Below are 11,787 nucleotides of genomic sequence, written 5' to 3'. Positions count from 1 at the left end.
TATTCCAAATGATGTTGGCTCCTTCCAAGTCTCTTCAGGAGGCCCTGAAACTAGCTACAGAGAGCTGTTGTGTGCTGGGACTGATAAACCCCCAACCAAGCTGGTACTCAATTGGTATTGAGTTTGAAATTCTAGTACTGTGACAGCCTTACAATGTAGACATCTCAACGTCATGACAATGAGTTCACTGTATTTTGGTGACCGTGTCTTCCACGGTCACTAAAATACAGGAGATTCACATCATGAATGGGCAACCAACAAATTTGCAGGAACTGTGTGACGTCAGCTGTGTGGTAAAAAATGTAATGAATTCAATGAAAAACAGTAGGCACTGTGGCATACCTTCAGATTTATTGTATAATCTAAGCTTTGACTTCAATTATCCCCAAATATGGATATTGGACTTTTTGACCAACAGGACTCAGAAATTTCGGGTCAACAAGTCTCTTTCCGGTCTCTGTTCCACCTCCACTGGCTCCCCCCCAGGGCTGTGTGCTCTCCCCCCTGCTCTTCGTCCTCTACACTGACTGCAGATCCACACAGCCCAACGGTCTCCTGGTTAAATATGCTGACGACACAGTTCTCCTGTCACTGCTGTCAGGCCCCTCACAACACCACGGGCCCACTCTTCAGGAGTTTGTAGAGTGGTGTGACAGCTCCAAACTTGAACTGAACGTGAGCAAAACCAAAGAGATGGTGGTGACCTTCTCCAGCAGGCAGAGGGATCTGCCTGTCAGAACTCACCACAGGTTTTCCGCCAACAGGCCCTTAGACAGGCAGCCAAATTCATCAATGACCCCTCTCACATTCTTCACCCCGCATTTCAATGGCTCCCCTCTGGGCGACGCGTCCGCTGCATTTCCTGCAGGACTGAGGGGAGGAGAGCCACCTTTGTCCCCAAAGCCACTCTGCTTTTTAACTCCAGCAGATAAGAGCATTTCCCACAACCATAAACATAAACTACACTCTTCTTACACTACTGACACATTATTCACTTTTAGTCACTTGCAGTTATTTATTCACCTTCAGTCACTTTAATTTTAAAACTGTGTAATTTTAAAACTGTATATACTGTATATTCTGTGTATTTAATATTTCACTCCTATTGCCTGTTCTTATTGTCCTTATCTTCAACGTATGCTCCTTGGTTGTTTGTTAATTGCCCCTTGGGGATAAATAAAGTCTTCTGATTCTGAAATATATCAGGCAGTGAGACTTTCCATGCAAAAGAAGACAAAACTATTAAAAAAATTGTGTTCAACTGATAATAAGAAACAAAAGTTATCCATTAAGTTTCTAAAATTGAGTATTATTATGTTGGTTAAGGTCGGCCGTAAATGAAAACTTTTGTAAAAATATTCTTAAAATTGCTTTTTAACCTCACAAACTTTAATTGAATTACAGCAAACTTACATCCTCTTAAAATACATTTGCAGAGTATAGACAAGGACATTTTAGGTCTCAGAAAATGTAAATATGAAAGTTACTGTACTATTTTCCTATAACAGGGGAGATATTTGACACACTTTACGTGTGGAAAATTTGGAAAAAATTACTATAGCATAGTTCAACAAGCCATCTTTCAGATTAAATTATAAAATCATGGAAAATGTGACGTTGCAACAAATGCCAGGATTGGCCCGGTTATGGTTGAAGGCTAAATAGCTCAGTCTTTTTCACTCACTCCATACACATCCATCCTTTTTTACTTCAGGGAAAGCTCTGTCTGTGACTATTTTAAATGAAAATGTTTAATTAAATTGTTGATATGTCTTTGGTACTTTAACACATTTGTGATTTGTGTGGAAGATTTTTTGCATTGTATTGTATTCGCCTCTCAGATATACAACATTATCTGTAAGAAAATTACTCATCAGCCTTGTTTTGTGGTGTTTTATGATGCTTTTTAATGTCTAATGCATACTTGGGCAGCATTTACATGACAGGTCTTCTTTTACATTGTATATTTCTTCATTGATAATCATTGATATTATGGCAACAGATGTAAGTGAGAGTGAAAAAAAATCTTTGCTGATTTTGTTCAGTTTGACTCTTTCTGTATTTTGAAGGGAGTGTGTTAATAATGTCACGTGTTGAAGAGTTATCTATCTGTGTAGCTGTGCCTACATCAGTAATGCCAAAACAATATAAAACAATTATGTTGATTGTTTTCTGGCCTATATTGTCAAATTTTGATGTACCTGCTGTAATGATGTCCCGTCCTCCCTGGAAGGCCTCATCGTCAAAGTGGCGTCCTGCACTCAGCGAAAAACCCTGGTCCACTAGTCCGTTGCTGAGGTACATGGTAGCAATCGACGTTTCAAAGTGGATGGTAGATGTGTCTGTAGATGAACAGGCCTTTTTCACCTTGGCAGCAGTCAAGCTGTTATCAATCTTCAGAAAGGGATTTGTATATTGGAACATCTTAAACATGCCACTTTGATGTAAAGTAATTGTTAAAGATGTAAATATTTGTACATTACTTACTTAATCTACAGGGTGGGCCATTTATATGGATACACCGTAATAACATGGAAATGGTTGGTGATATTAAAGTCCTGTTTGTAGCACATTAGTATATGTGAGGGGGCAAACTCCTCAAGATGGGTGGTGGCCATGGTGGCCATTTAGAAGTTGGCCATCTTGGATACAACTTTTGTTTTTTCAATAGGAAGAGGGCCATGTGACACATCAAACTTATTGGTAATGTCACAAGAAAAACAATGGTGTGCTTGGTTTCAACATAACTTTATTCTTTCATGAGTTATTTACAAGTTTCTCTTTGTTCACAGCCATTGACATGTCGAAGAGGTTAACACGTGAGGAGCGGATCTAATTTGTGTTGATATCTGGTGAACGCAGTAACCGGGTCATTGCAGCAGATTTCAATGCAAGACACCCTATGAGACCACCCATCTCCCATGCTACAGTTAGCAAACTGCTTGCTAAGTTTCGTGAAACTGGTTCAGTGTTGGATTTGCCAAAATGTGGACGCAAGAAAACTGTCATTAATGAAGAAACATCAGTGGCTGTCCTAGCTTCATTCAGCAAGAGCCCACAGCGTAGCACTCGCCGCATGGCACTGGAGAGTGGCATTAGTCGAACATCCCTTCGGCGGATATTAGCTACTCACAAATGGCACCCTTACAAACTCCAGCTACTGCAGCATCTCAACGAGGATGACCCAGATCGGCGCACAGAATTTGCAGAATGGGCAAAACCAAAATTGGAACAGGACCCTCAGTTCACGCAGAAGATTTTGTTCAGTGATGAGGCAAACTTCTATGTGAATGGTGAAGTTAACAAACAAAACCACCGCTATTGGTCTGGCACTAACCCCACATTGGATGGATCCCTCCAAGACTGTTGGAACAACAAAGGTGAAGGTTTGGTGTGGTATATGGGGTACAACGATAGTGGGTCCATTCTTCATCAATGGAAACCTCAAGGCCACTGGATATTTGAAATTGCTACACGATGATGTTTTTCCCTCTTTATGCACTGAAGCTGGCACGTTCCCTGAGTTTTTCCAGCAAGATGGTGCACCACCACATTATGGGTGCCAGGTCCGAGTATTCCTAGATGAACCGTTTCCTGGAAAGTGGATTGGTCGTCGTGGGCCAGTTGAATGGCCCCCAAGGTCTCCCGATCTGACCCCCTTAGACTTTTATCTTTGGGGTCATCTGAAGGCAATTGTCTATGGTGTGAAGATACGAGATGTGCAGCACCTGAAACTACGGATACTGGATGCCTGTGCTGGCATTTCTCCTGCGGTGTTGCTATCAGTGTGTGAAGAGTGGGAGAAGAGGGTTGCATTGACAATCCAACACAATGGGCAGCACATTGAACACATTTTGTAAGTGGTCAGAAACTTGTAAATAACTCATGAAAGAATAAAGTTACGTTGAAACCAAGCACACCATTGTTTTTCTTGTGACATTACCAATAAGTTTGATGTGTCACATGGCCCTCCTCCTACTGAAAAAACAAAAGTTGTATCCAAGATGGCCGACTTCTAAATGGCCACCATGGTCACCACCCATCTTGAGGAGTTTGCCCCCTCACATATACTAATGTGCCACAAACAGGACTTTAATATCACCAACCATTCCCATGTTATTACGGTGTATCCATATAAATGGCCCACCCTGTATAAGTGAAGCAATACTTTATAATTTTCCAGCATGTTTATACAAATCAGCCATGGCATTACTGCCTTCCTAATATTTTACTTTATTAAACAAAACAGCTCTGACTTACTGGACTTACATGAATTCTGTGTCTTGTAATGACACCAAATTATTGACAGCAACTGGGCCTATATTGATTGCTTGGGTACATCTCAGTAATGTTTGATTGGATGAGGATCTGGGAAATTTGGAAACTTGTTTGGTGAAGTCAGTGTTTTTTAGAAAAATGTATTTGTATGTATTGCTCCATATATTGCAACATTTGAATGTGAATAATGCATATTCTTTCGTTAGTGTTAAACAATACGCAAAGCACAAATATCTGAACATCACTGTTCGTGTTTGTTTTTAAGAGTCTTTCCAACTCACAGTAAGACTGAAGTCCAGTCCTTTAGAAGCAGCGATATCTCGGCAGACCTCTGCTGTCTTTCGAAGGACAGCTATTCGTGTGATGTAACGGTGGGTGAAAGAATTTAAATAGAAGAGTGGTTTAAAGCTACGAACAAGACACAGCAGGAAAAGGACCAGCACCACCAGAAGCATCACTATGTCTGGTAGTGATAGTCAAAAAGCAGGAGGGCAGGATGGTAATGCTGGAAAAAAAGAGAAAAAAGTTCAGAGGTCTAACACAAAGAAGGACAAGCATTCACACTCACAACTATGGGCAATTTAGAATCATTAATTTACCCAACCCCACTAACTGAAGCCATAGTACCTGGAGAGAATGCATGCAAACATGAAGAGAACATGCAAACTCCAAACAGGCAGACCCTGGCCTGTTGGTGGAATTGGACTCAGGACCTTCTTGCTATGAGAACCGTCGTGCAACTGTGCTAACCACTGCGCTAAATCAGAACAACAGTTGCATCAAGGTGCTTTATATTGTGAGGTAGTAAATAATGTGAGATGATAATATAAAGAAATCAGAGAAAACCCCAACAATCATATGAGGGATAAGGAAAGTTTTAAGTCTGATCTTAAAAATAGGCTTAAAATTGAATTGAATTGAATATACTGCTTAGGTTAAACTTTGGTTAGGAGTCTGATCTTTGACATTCTGGATATTCTGGATGGAAATTTGGAAATGGAAATATCACGAGAATAAAAAACTAACACTACTACAGAAAAATGTGTTAGTATCAGCAAAATCAGTTTCCTTAAATATAAGTAAAACTAAAATGGAAATGATGTTGGCAATATTATTATTATTATTATTATTATTATATATTATAATAATTAAAAAAAGCTGAAATCCACTGAAACAAAATAATCAGTGTCTTAACTGAAAGACTCACCTTACAATTTTGATATCGGTAGAAGAAAAATTGAAATGCTCACAGGAGCTTATTTTTATGTTTCAGTCAGAGAAGATAGAGAGAAATCTCATGTGATTTAAGAGAACTGCTGTTAATCTTTAACTGTTAGTTTATGCTCATTCACATAAAACAATGGATGATTTACCCTGAAGTAATTAGAAAATACTGATTAAATAGTCTTAAGTCATCACATTTTCTTTCTTCATAGTTAATATTCATTCTTTCAGACTGTTAGATGAGCAGAACAGTGTAGAACCAGAACCTTAAGTGCAGATTTTAGCCAACACTTGCTTTACTTTAGTCCACAAAACCTTGTAACAACAAAACGGTAGTTTATTAGTTTATTGTCATTCAATCAAAAATAAAACTTTATGTTTTACATTTACTTCTGTTATGACAATAAGTGTCCATGAAGTCAACATTTTCTGAAAACTATGCCTCTTTATCTTCCCTTTATCACATTTATTGAAGGTAATATAAAGGCTAAAAACATTTCATTTTTAAAATGGTGAAAGAAACCTCAACAAGAGTCATTAACAAAAATTGGAAAATTGGAAATATTAACAAAAGACTTACAAGCTCACAAAAGGGGTATTCATTCATGTACACAGAGAGCTTCCCCTCTGTTGTAACTGATTATGTTGCTGTGATAATATTTGACTTTAACAGGATGAGCAGGGTTATTTAACCACTAAAATAATTTATCATGGTCAGTGGCAATTCATGGTCAACACTTTTTCTGTGTTGGACTTGTTGGAGGTTTACTCTCAGGTAGATGATATTGTATACAAATGTTTGTTTTCTGTTTAAACTCTAGGCATGTGTCTGAGTGTATACTGTATTGGTGCCCTCTTTCTTTCCTTTTATAGTTGTGCCTGTTGGGCTGTTATATAGTATGAGGAAAGACTCATCAAGCCAATCCAGCTTCTGGGAGATGCTGGGAAGCATAGAGTGAAATCTCATCAAATGACCTTAAAAAGGGCTCCCAGGCTGTAATCACTGCAAAACGCTTTTCTTTTTAATGATGGCAAAATTTGGCGAACACATTCATTATTTGGATTTAAATCATTACCAACTACTACTAACTTTGAGTCAGCATGCCCAGTTCGTTACATTTCCTATTCATCGTAATTTCATATGTGTTTTCACGGGAAAACAATGGAATGTAGAAGTTATACCAAATGTCTAATTGTAGAACTTAGGACTTTTATTGTTATTGTACAGTTGCTTGCACAGCAAAATTAGGTAGCAAGACAAAGGTTGTTGCATATAAATCACAAGACTGCAACATAAAAGCTGCACTTTATTGTAATTTTGGGTGCAACATTATATTCTATTAAAATTACAGACATTGCCTAATGTCTTATATTCTTAATGAAGTATTGTAAAATACAATATTGTAAAATAAAACATTTAAAAAAATTTTTTTCTAAATATGTGCCAAATCTTTAGGTCCTAAAGAAGATTTCTCAAAGTCAATGCCGATGTGCCAATAATAGCAGGTCTTAGTATATGTATTTTTTTTTATCAGTGTTTTGCTTCATAGCCAGCTCAGCTCAGCAGTCAAGGTTAGGTCACTTGACTCATATGTCACAGATTCACAAATTCAGTGCAATTGGCATTTCTTCTCTGTTACTTCAAAAGTACTGAAAACACAACACTAAGCCAAAGAATGGTTGATATGTTCAAAGTGTACCCTCCGGTGGATGTTGTTTGAACTGCAGTTGTAGTTGCAGGGGTAGGTGTTGTTGTGGGAGGAGGTGTGGTAAGCACTCTAGCCTGTCCCACACATGTCCCCACATTTCCTACACTATCTACAGCAGTCAGCTCCACAATCGGTGAGCAGCAGGAGGCAGTGTAGGTAACCAGGGTAATATTCTCACCCCCTGCTTCAACCACTGTGCTCATATTCAGAGTACCATTCCCTTGGCGAATGGTTACCCTCTCAATGCCAGTTCCATTGATGCCATCAGTGAAATTGGCGATGAACTCCCACTGGGAGGAAGCACAAAGCAATGAAGTGGAATCACAGGTTGATGTGTTGACTACCTGGCAAACTGGACGGTTAACATCTGTCACCTGGAGACAGAGAAATTAACACAATGAGAAACAGGTTGGGAATGTGTGGTAGCAGTTATTAAAGATAAAAAGAAAAGAACATAATCAAATCTTTGCATGTCAGTGTCAGTTCTCGTAAAGTTTCTGTCTTTGTGGTAATTGCTCTCACATTCTTGTCTTATTTTAGCAGGCTTTTGCATTTAGTTTTACTTTATCTTTATCTCGTTCTTGACTGTTTACCCGCCTGTTCCACATTCACCTAACTATCCTTTGTGCACTAACATCCTCAGTTCTCCCTTTGTCATTTTTGTGATGTGTTTCTCATCTGTATTTTTTTTATACATAAAGGTGTGTTTTAGTTTGTTCAGCCAGTCTAGTGAGTCTGCATTTGTGTCCTTGTCTGGCAAACAATGTCAAACAATTTAACATCAATAATTCACAAGAGAAGTATGGCACATAAAGCCTTACTGTAACTGCAAACAACAATATCAAATCGAATCGCATGTAAAACCTATCTATCTTTAATTTGAAATAAAAATAACAAAAATCTGTATTTCTTTTTGATATATTATGTATCTGATCATTAATTATTACAGAATTAAGAATAATATTGAAAAATATTCTAACCATTATCACTCACCTTAGCAGTCACAGAAAACCTGAGAACTACATAGTTGATGTCGGTGGCAGCGGCGTTTTCTGCCTCAATGGTGAGGGTCACGTCTGTTCCTGATGCAGCACTGGATGGAGCCGTTAGGGTCACGGTGCCATTGGCTTTACCTCCACTGCCTGCTACAGTAGTAACACTGCTGGGTGAAGTGGAAGTGTAACTGCGGTCATTGCTGACTCGCACTGTGAATGTCTCAGTTGCAGAGTCAGTTATAACTCCATCAGTAGTTGTTGCGACTGTGAAGGGGATGGAGATAGTGGTGCCCGGCTCAATGTTGGTGTTATTGGCTTCAGCCTGGACCAGAAGAGAGAGAGAGAGGAGCAGGGGAAGGAAAATATTATTTTTAACATTGTTGACAATAATATGTTGATGCATAATGACATGACTTCACACTGAAAGAAGCACAGTAGGAATGTCTGCTGTTTATGATTGTAGACTTATTTAAGTAGATGGCTATATGATATAAAGTTAAAAAAAACACAATAAAAATCTTTCAGTTTATTTATGGTGACATTAAAGATTGTTCAGAAAGCACACATTAACGGTTCTCACAGTGACAGAGATGCTGGAGGTCTTGATCTGTGTGGACGCTTGTCTCTGGAAGCTGCTTGAAGTGGACCTGGAAGTGGAGCTGCTGTCCTCTCCTTTCAGGATAAGCACAAACTCACCTGCTGGGATTCCACTAAATGTCACCAGGAAATCGTTGCTTCCTAATGACTGCATGAGAGAAAAAGCAGCATCATGCAATGTTACCAGATTAACAGTAACCAAACCAAACAATATATGACTACATCCTTACGGCAGGGTAGGGCGAGTGCGAGGAGTATTTGTGGATGTTGCAGCAGGACATTCATGTATTTAAGGTTTGAAAATTACACAATGTTTTAAATTCACACATTGTTAATTAAGCTCTGAAATGCCAACAATATCTCTTTACTATGAGTAATATTATAATTTCAAATAAATGCTTCTTCAGTTCACTGAAGTTTATGCACAGCTTGGACCAATGCAACACTATGTTTTTTTCTTTTTCAGTCATTGTGTTGTAGATTTGCTGGTGACACGTGGGATTAATGCATGACTCCAACTTCAACTAAGCCTTATCTGTCAGATAGATGGCCTCACACCTGCAATGATCCTTTGACCTCTGTTGGACCTGAGCTGTCAAACAGTGTGACTTCTGTGACCTTTACTGTGTCACTTCCTGGTCACAGTGACCAAGAAGCTGGTATTACCACCTGAAAGAGAGGTGAAGAAAAAAAGGTAACTAAATGAGTATCAGTATGACAAGCCCTTAAAGCGAAACACAACCTGCACAAATAAAAAAGGTAAGCTGTAGGACAGAATAGTTAAGGTTGGACTTTACTGACTATAACATGATGTAGCATAAACCCTTGGGACACAGAGTAACCTTTTCAAGACAAATGATTGGTGATTAAAAGATGACTATGTAGAAAATTGTCTACCACAAGAGAACTTTACAACTATAAAAATGAACAAACAGTCACCATAAAAGTAGCCTGACCTGAGAGAGGACGTCCTTCTTTTACACTGAAGTCCCCATGGACTCCCTCGTGCTCTTCGACAAGGTTATAAATGAAGTCCACTGAACTTTGACCTGATACACAAAATAGATCAGAAGGGATGGAATACGTATGTTCAATAGTAGAAACAGACCTAGTAAATATATTTTTTCTAAAACATTTCATGTAACTCAGAGCCTAAAAATAAGCTTCCATAATACTGACCTGTAACCTTAACTAAGTAAGGGTTACTTGAGCTAACACTGAGTTGCCATAGGCCCGTTTGATTATCAGTGTTGAGGCTTAAACGACGCAAGTTTCCTGCTGTGGTGAAGGATGCCAAAGGACCACTGGACTGACTGGAAGTCTGAGAAACACCTGGAGTAGAGGGAAAAACAATTCTAATGGTGTTTTCAACATGGCTGTGTAAGAAGTAAAAGTTTAATAAAACAAATGTTTTAAATTAAAAGCCTGAACCATGAAATAATTGGCAGAAAATGTGTTTCATGAACCTTCTCATTAAATTAAAAATAAATAAATAATATGTATATTTATACTACATATATTCAATAGTATAATGTAGACTATATGTATTCAATTTGCATACACAAATTTACATTTCTATCATATTTTGCTACAGGGTAAACAGACATTTATGATGACAAAACCTGTGGAGCTGGTGAGGCTGAAGGTGAGAGGAGAGTCTCCTGTGATGTAAGCTGTTATGTTCCTTAATGAGCCATCAACAGTAAAATTAAAATGATCAGGCCTTCCAGGATTCCTTGCTGCCTGAAAAACTGTCACCTAAGAGAAAAAGGAGAGACACATCACATTTACTCACACCGTGTCATCTTCAGTCAGATATGATTCTCTTGACTGATGTCTTACCACAGCGCTGGCTGATGAGTCTACTATAACACTGGTAGCCAGAGAGAGATCTGACTTAGTGACCTGAATGGCCTGACCTCCAGAAGCTTGAGCTAGGTCTTGGTATAACTGGGCACCAGATCGACCCATTACACGTGGAGCCACACCCTGAGAGGTTCTGCGGCGCCGTCGACCTGCTGCATTGTCTGTGAGCATGAAAGTAACCTGCAAGCACGAGGAAAAAAATCATAAACGTTCTTTTCACTATCAAGGACCACGAGCCTAAGTGTGAATGGAAAACATTTATTGATAATGAAGATGAAAGATGGATGATAATCAATGAGCCAGGCCAGAGGCAGCAGCTTTCGGGCCTGGCAGCCTTGACAGACGATGAAAAACATGCAAAGGAAAGGAGGTTGGAGCACAGAAAAAAAGGCACATACAGTGTGTGGGGCACCTGTTTAAAAAGTTTGGTCCCTCCGAACTTCAGATAATGTTCTTCATTTCAAGACAAATGTTATACAAATTATCAGATGTTACATGCCAAAAATTACATTTTTAAGAGCAAGGATGATACAAAGTTAACTCTTACCTGAGATTTGGTGCTCTCTATAAGAGCAATAATGGTGTTTTTCAGGTAGGCGTCTTTAGCTGGAGCATCAGTGAAGAGAAAAATCTCAGAGAAGGGTGGAGCTGCTGTCAGTGCAAGCTTCAATATTATTTGTATGAAAGACAGGACAAAGTATCAACAATTAATAATTAATAATAAAAATAAAAAATACAGTCTGAGTGAAAAGTGGGATTTCTGGCCACCTCAACTACACGTGTTTAATAATAAAAGGTCATTCTGAGAATACTGTGTCTATACTTTTTCTATACCATTTTTTTCCTCCCAAATCAAATATCATGTTTTTAAACTTTTGTCTAAAGTAGAAAACAGTCCATTGCGTTGTTAACACCTGCAGTCCAGACAAGGCCATTTCTGGGATATCTCCTCCTCCAGCCGCAGTCAAACTGTTCATCTGTCCTTTGAAGATGTCTGCATTAGATGTCATAACTATCGGTCCAAAATCTGCACATAGAATACATAACATTTAAAAAAAAATGTTCGAAGTGACACAGTTGCTCTTTTAAAGATTTGCTACAAACACAGCTGCTATTAT

General features: G+C 38.7%; 1 pseudogene; it reads right to left on the bottom strand.

The window, feature by feature from the left end:
• Positions 1-606: 606 nt before the first annotated feature.
• Positions 607-11,696, bottom strand: LOC134623424 (von Willebrand factor A domain-containing protein 7-like; annotated as a pseudogene).
• Between the last annotated feature and the right edge of the window lie 91 nt (positions 11,697-11,787).

Source organism: Pelmatolapia mariae, unplaced genomic scaffold (genome assembly GCF_036321145.2).
Source record: "Pelmatolapia mariae isolate MD_Pm_ZW unplaced genomic scaffold, Pm_UMD_F_2 NODE_ptg000647l+_length_18021_cov_1, whole genome shotgun sequence".
Classification (NCBI taxonomy): domain Eukaryota; kingdom Metazoa; phylum Chordata; class Actinopteri; order Cichliformes; family Cichlidae; genus Pelmatolapia; species Pelmatolapia mariae.
The sequence above is the reverse complement of the archived record's forward strand: the minus strand, read 5'-3'. Positions and strand labels throughout refer to the sequence as shown.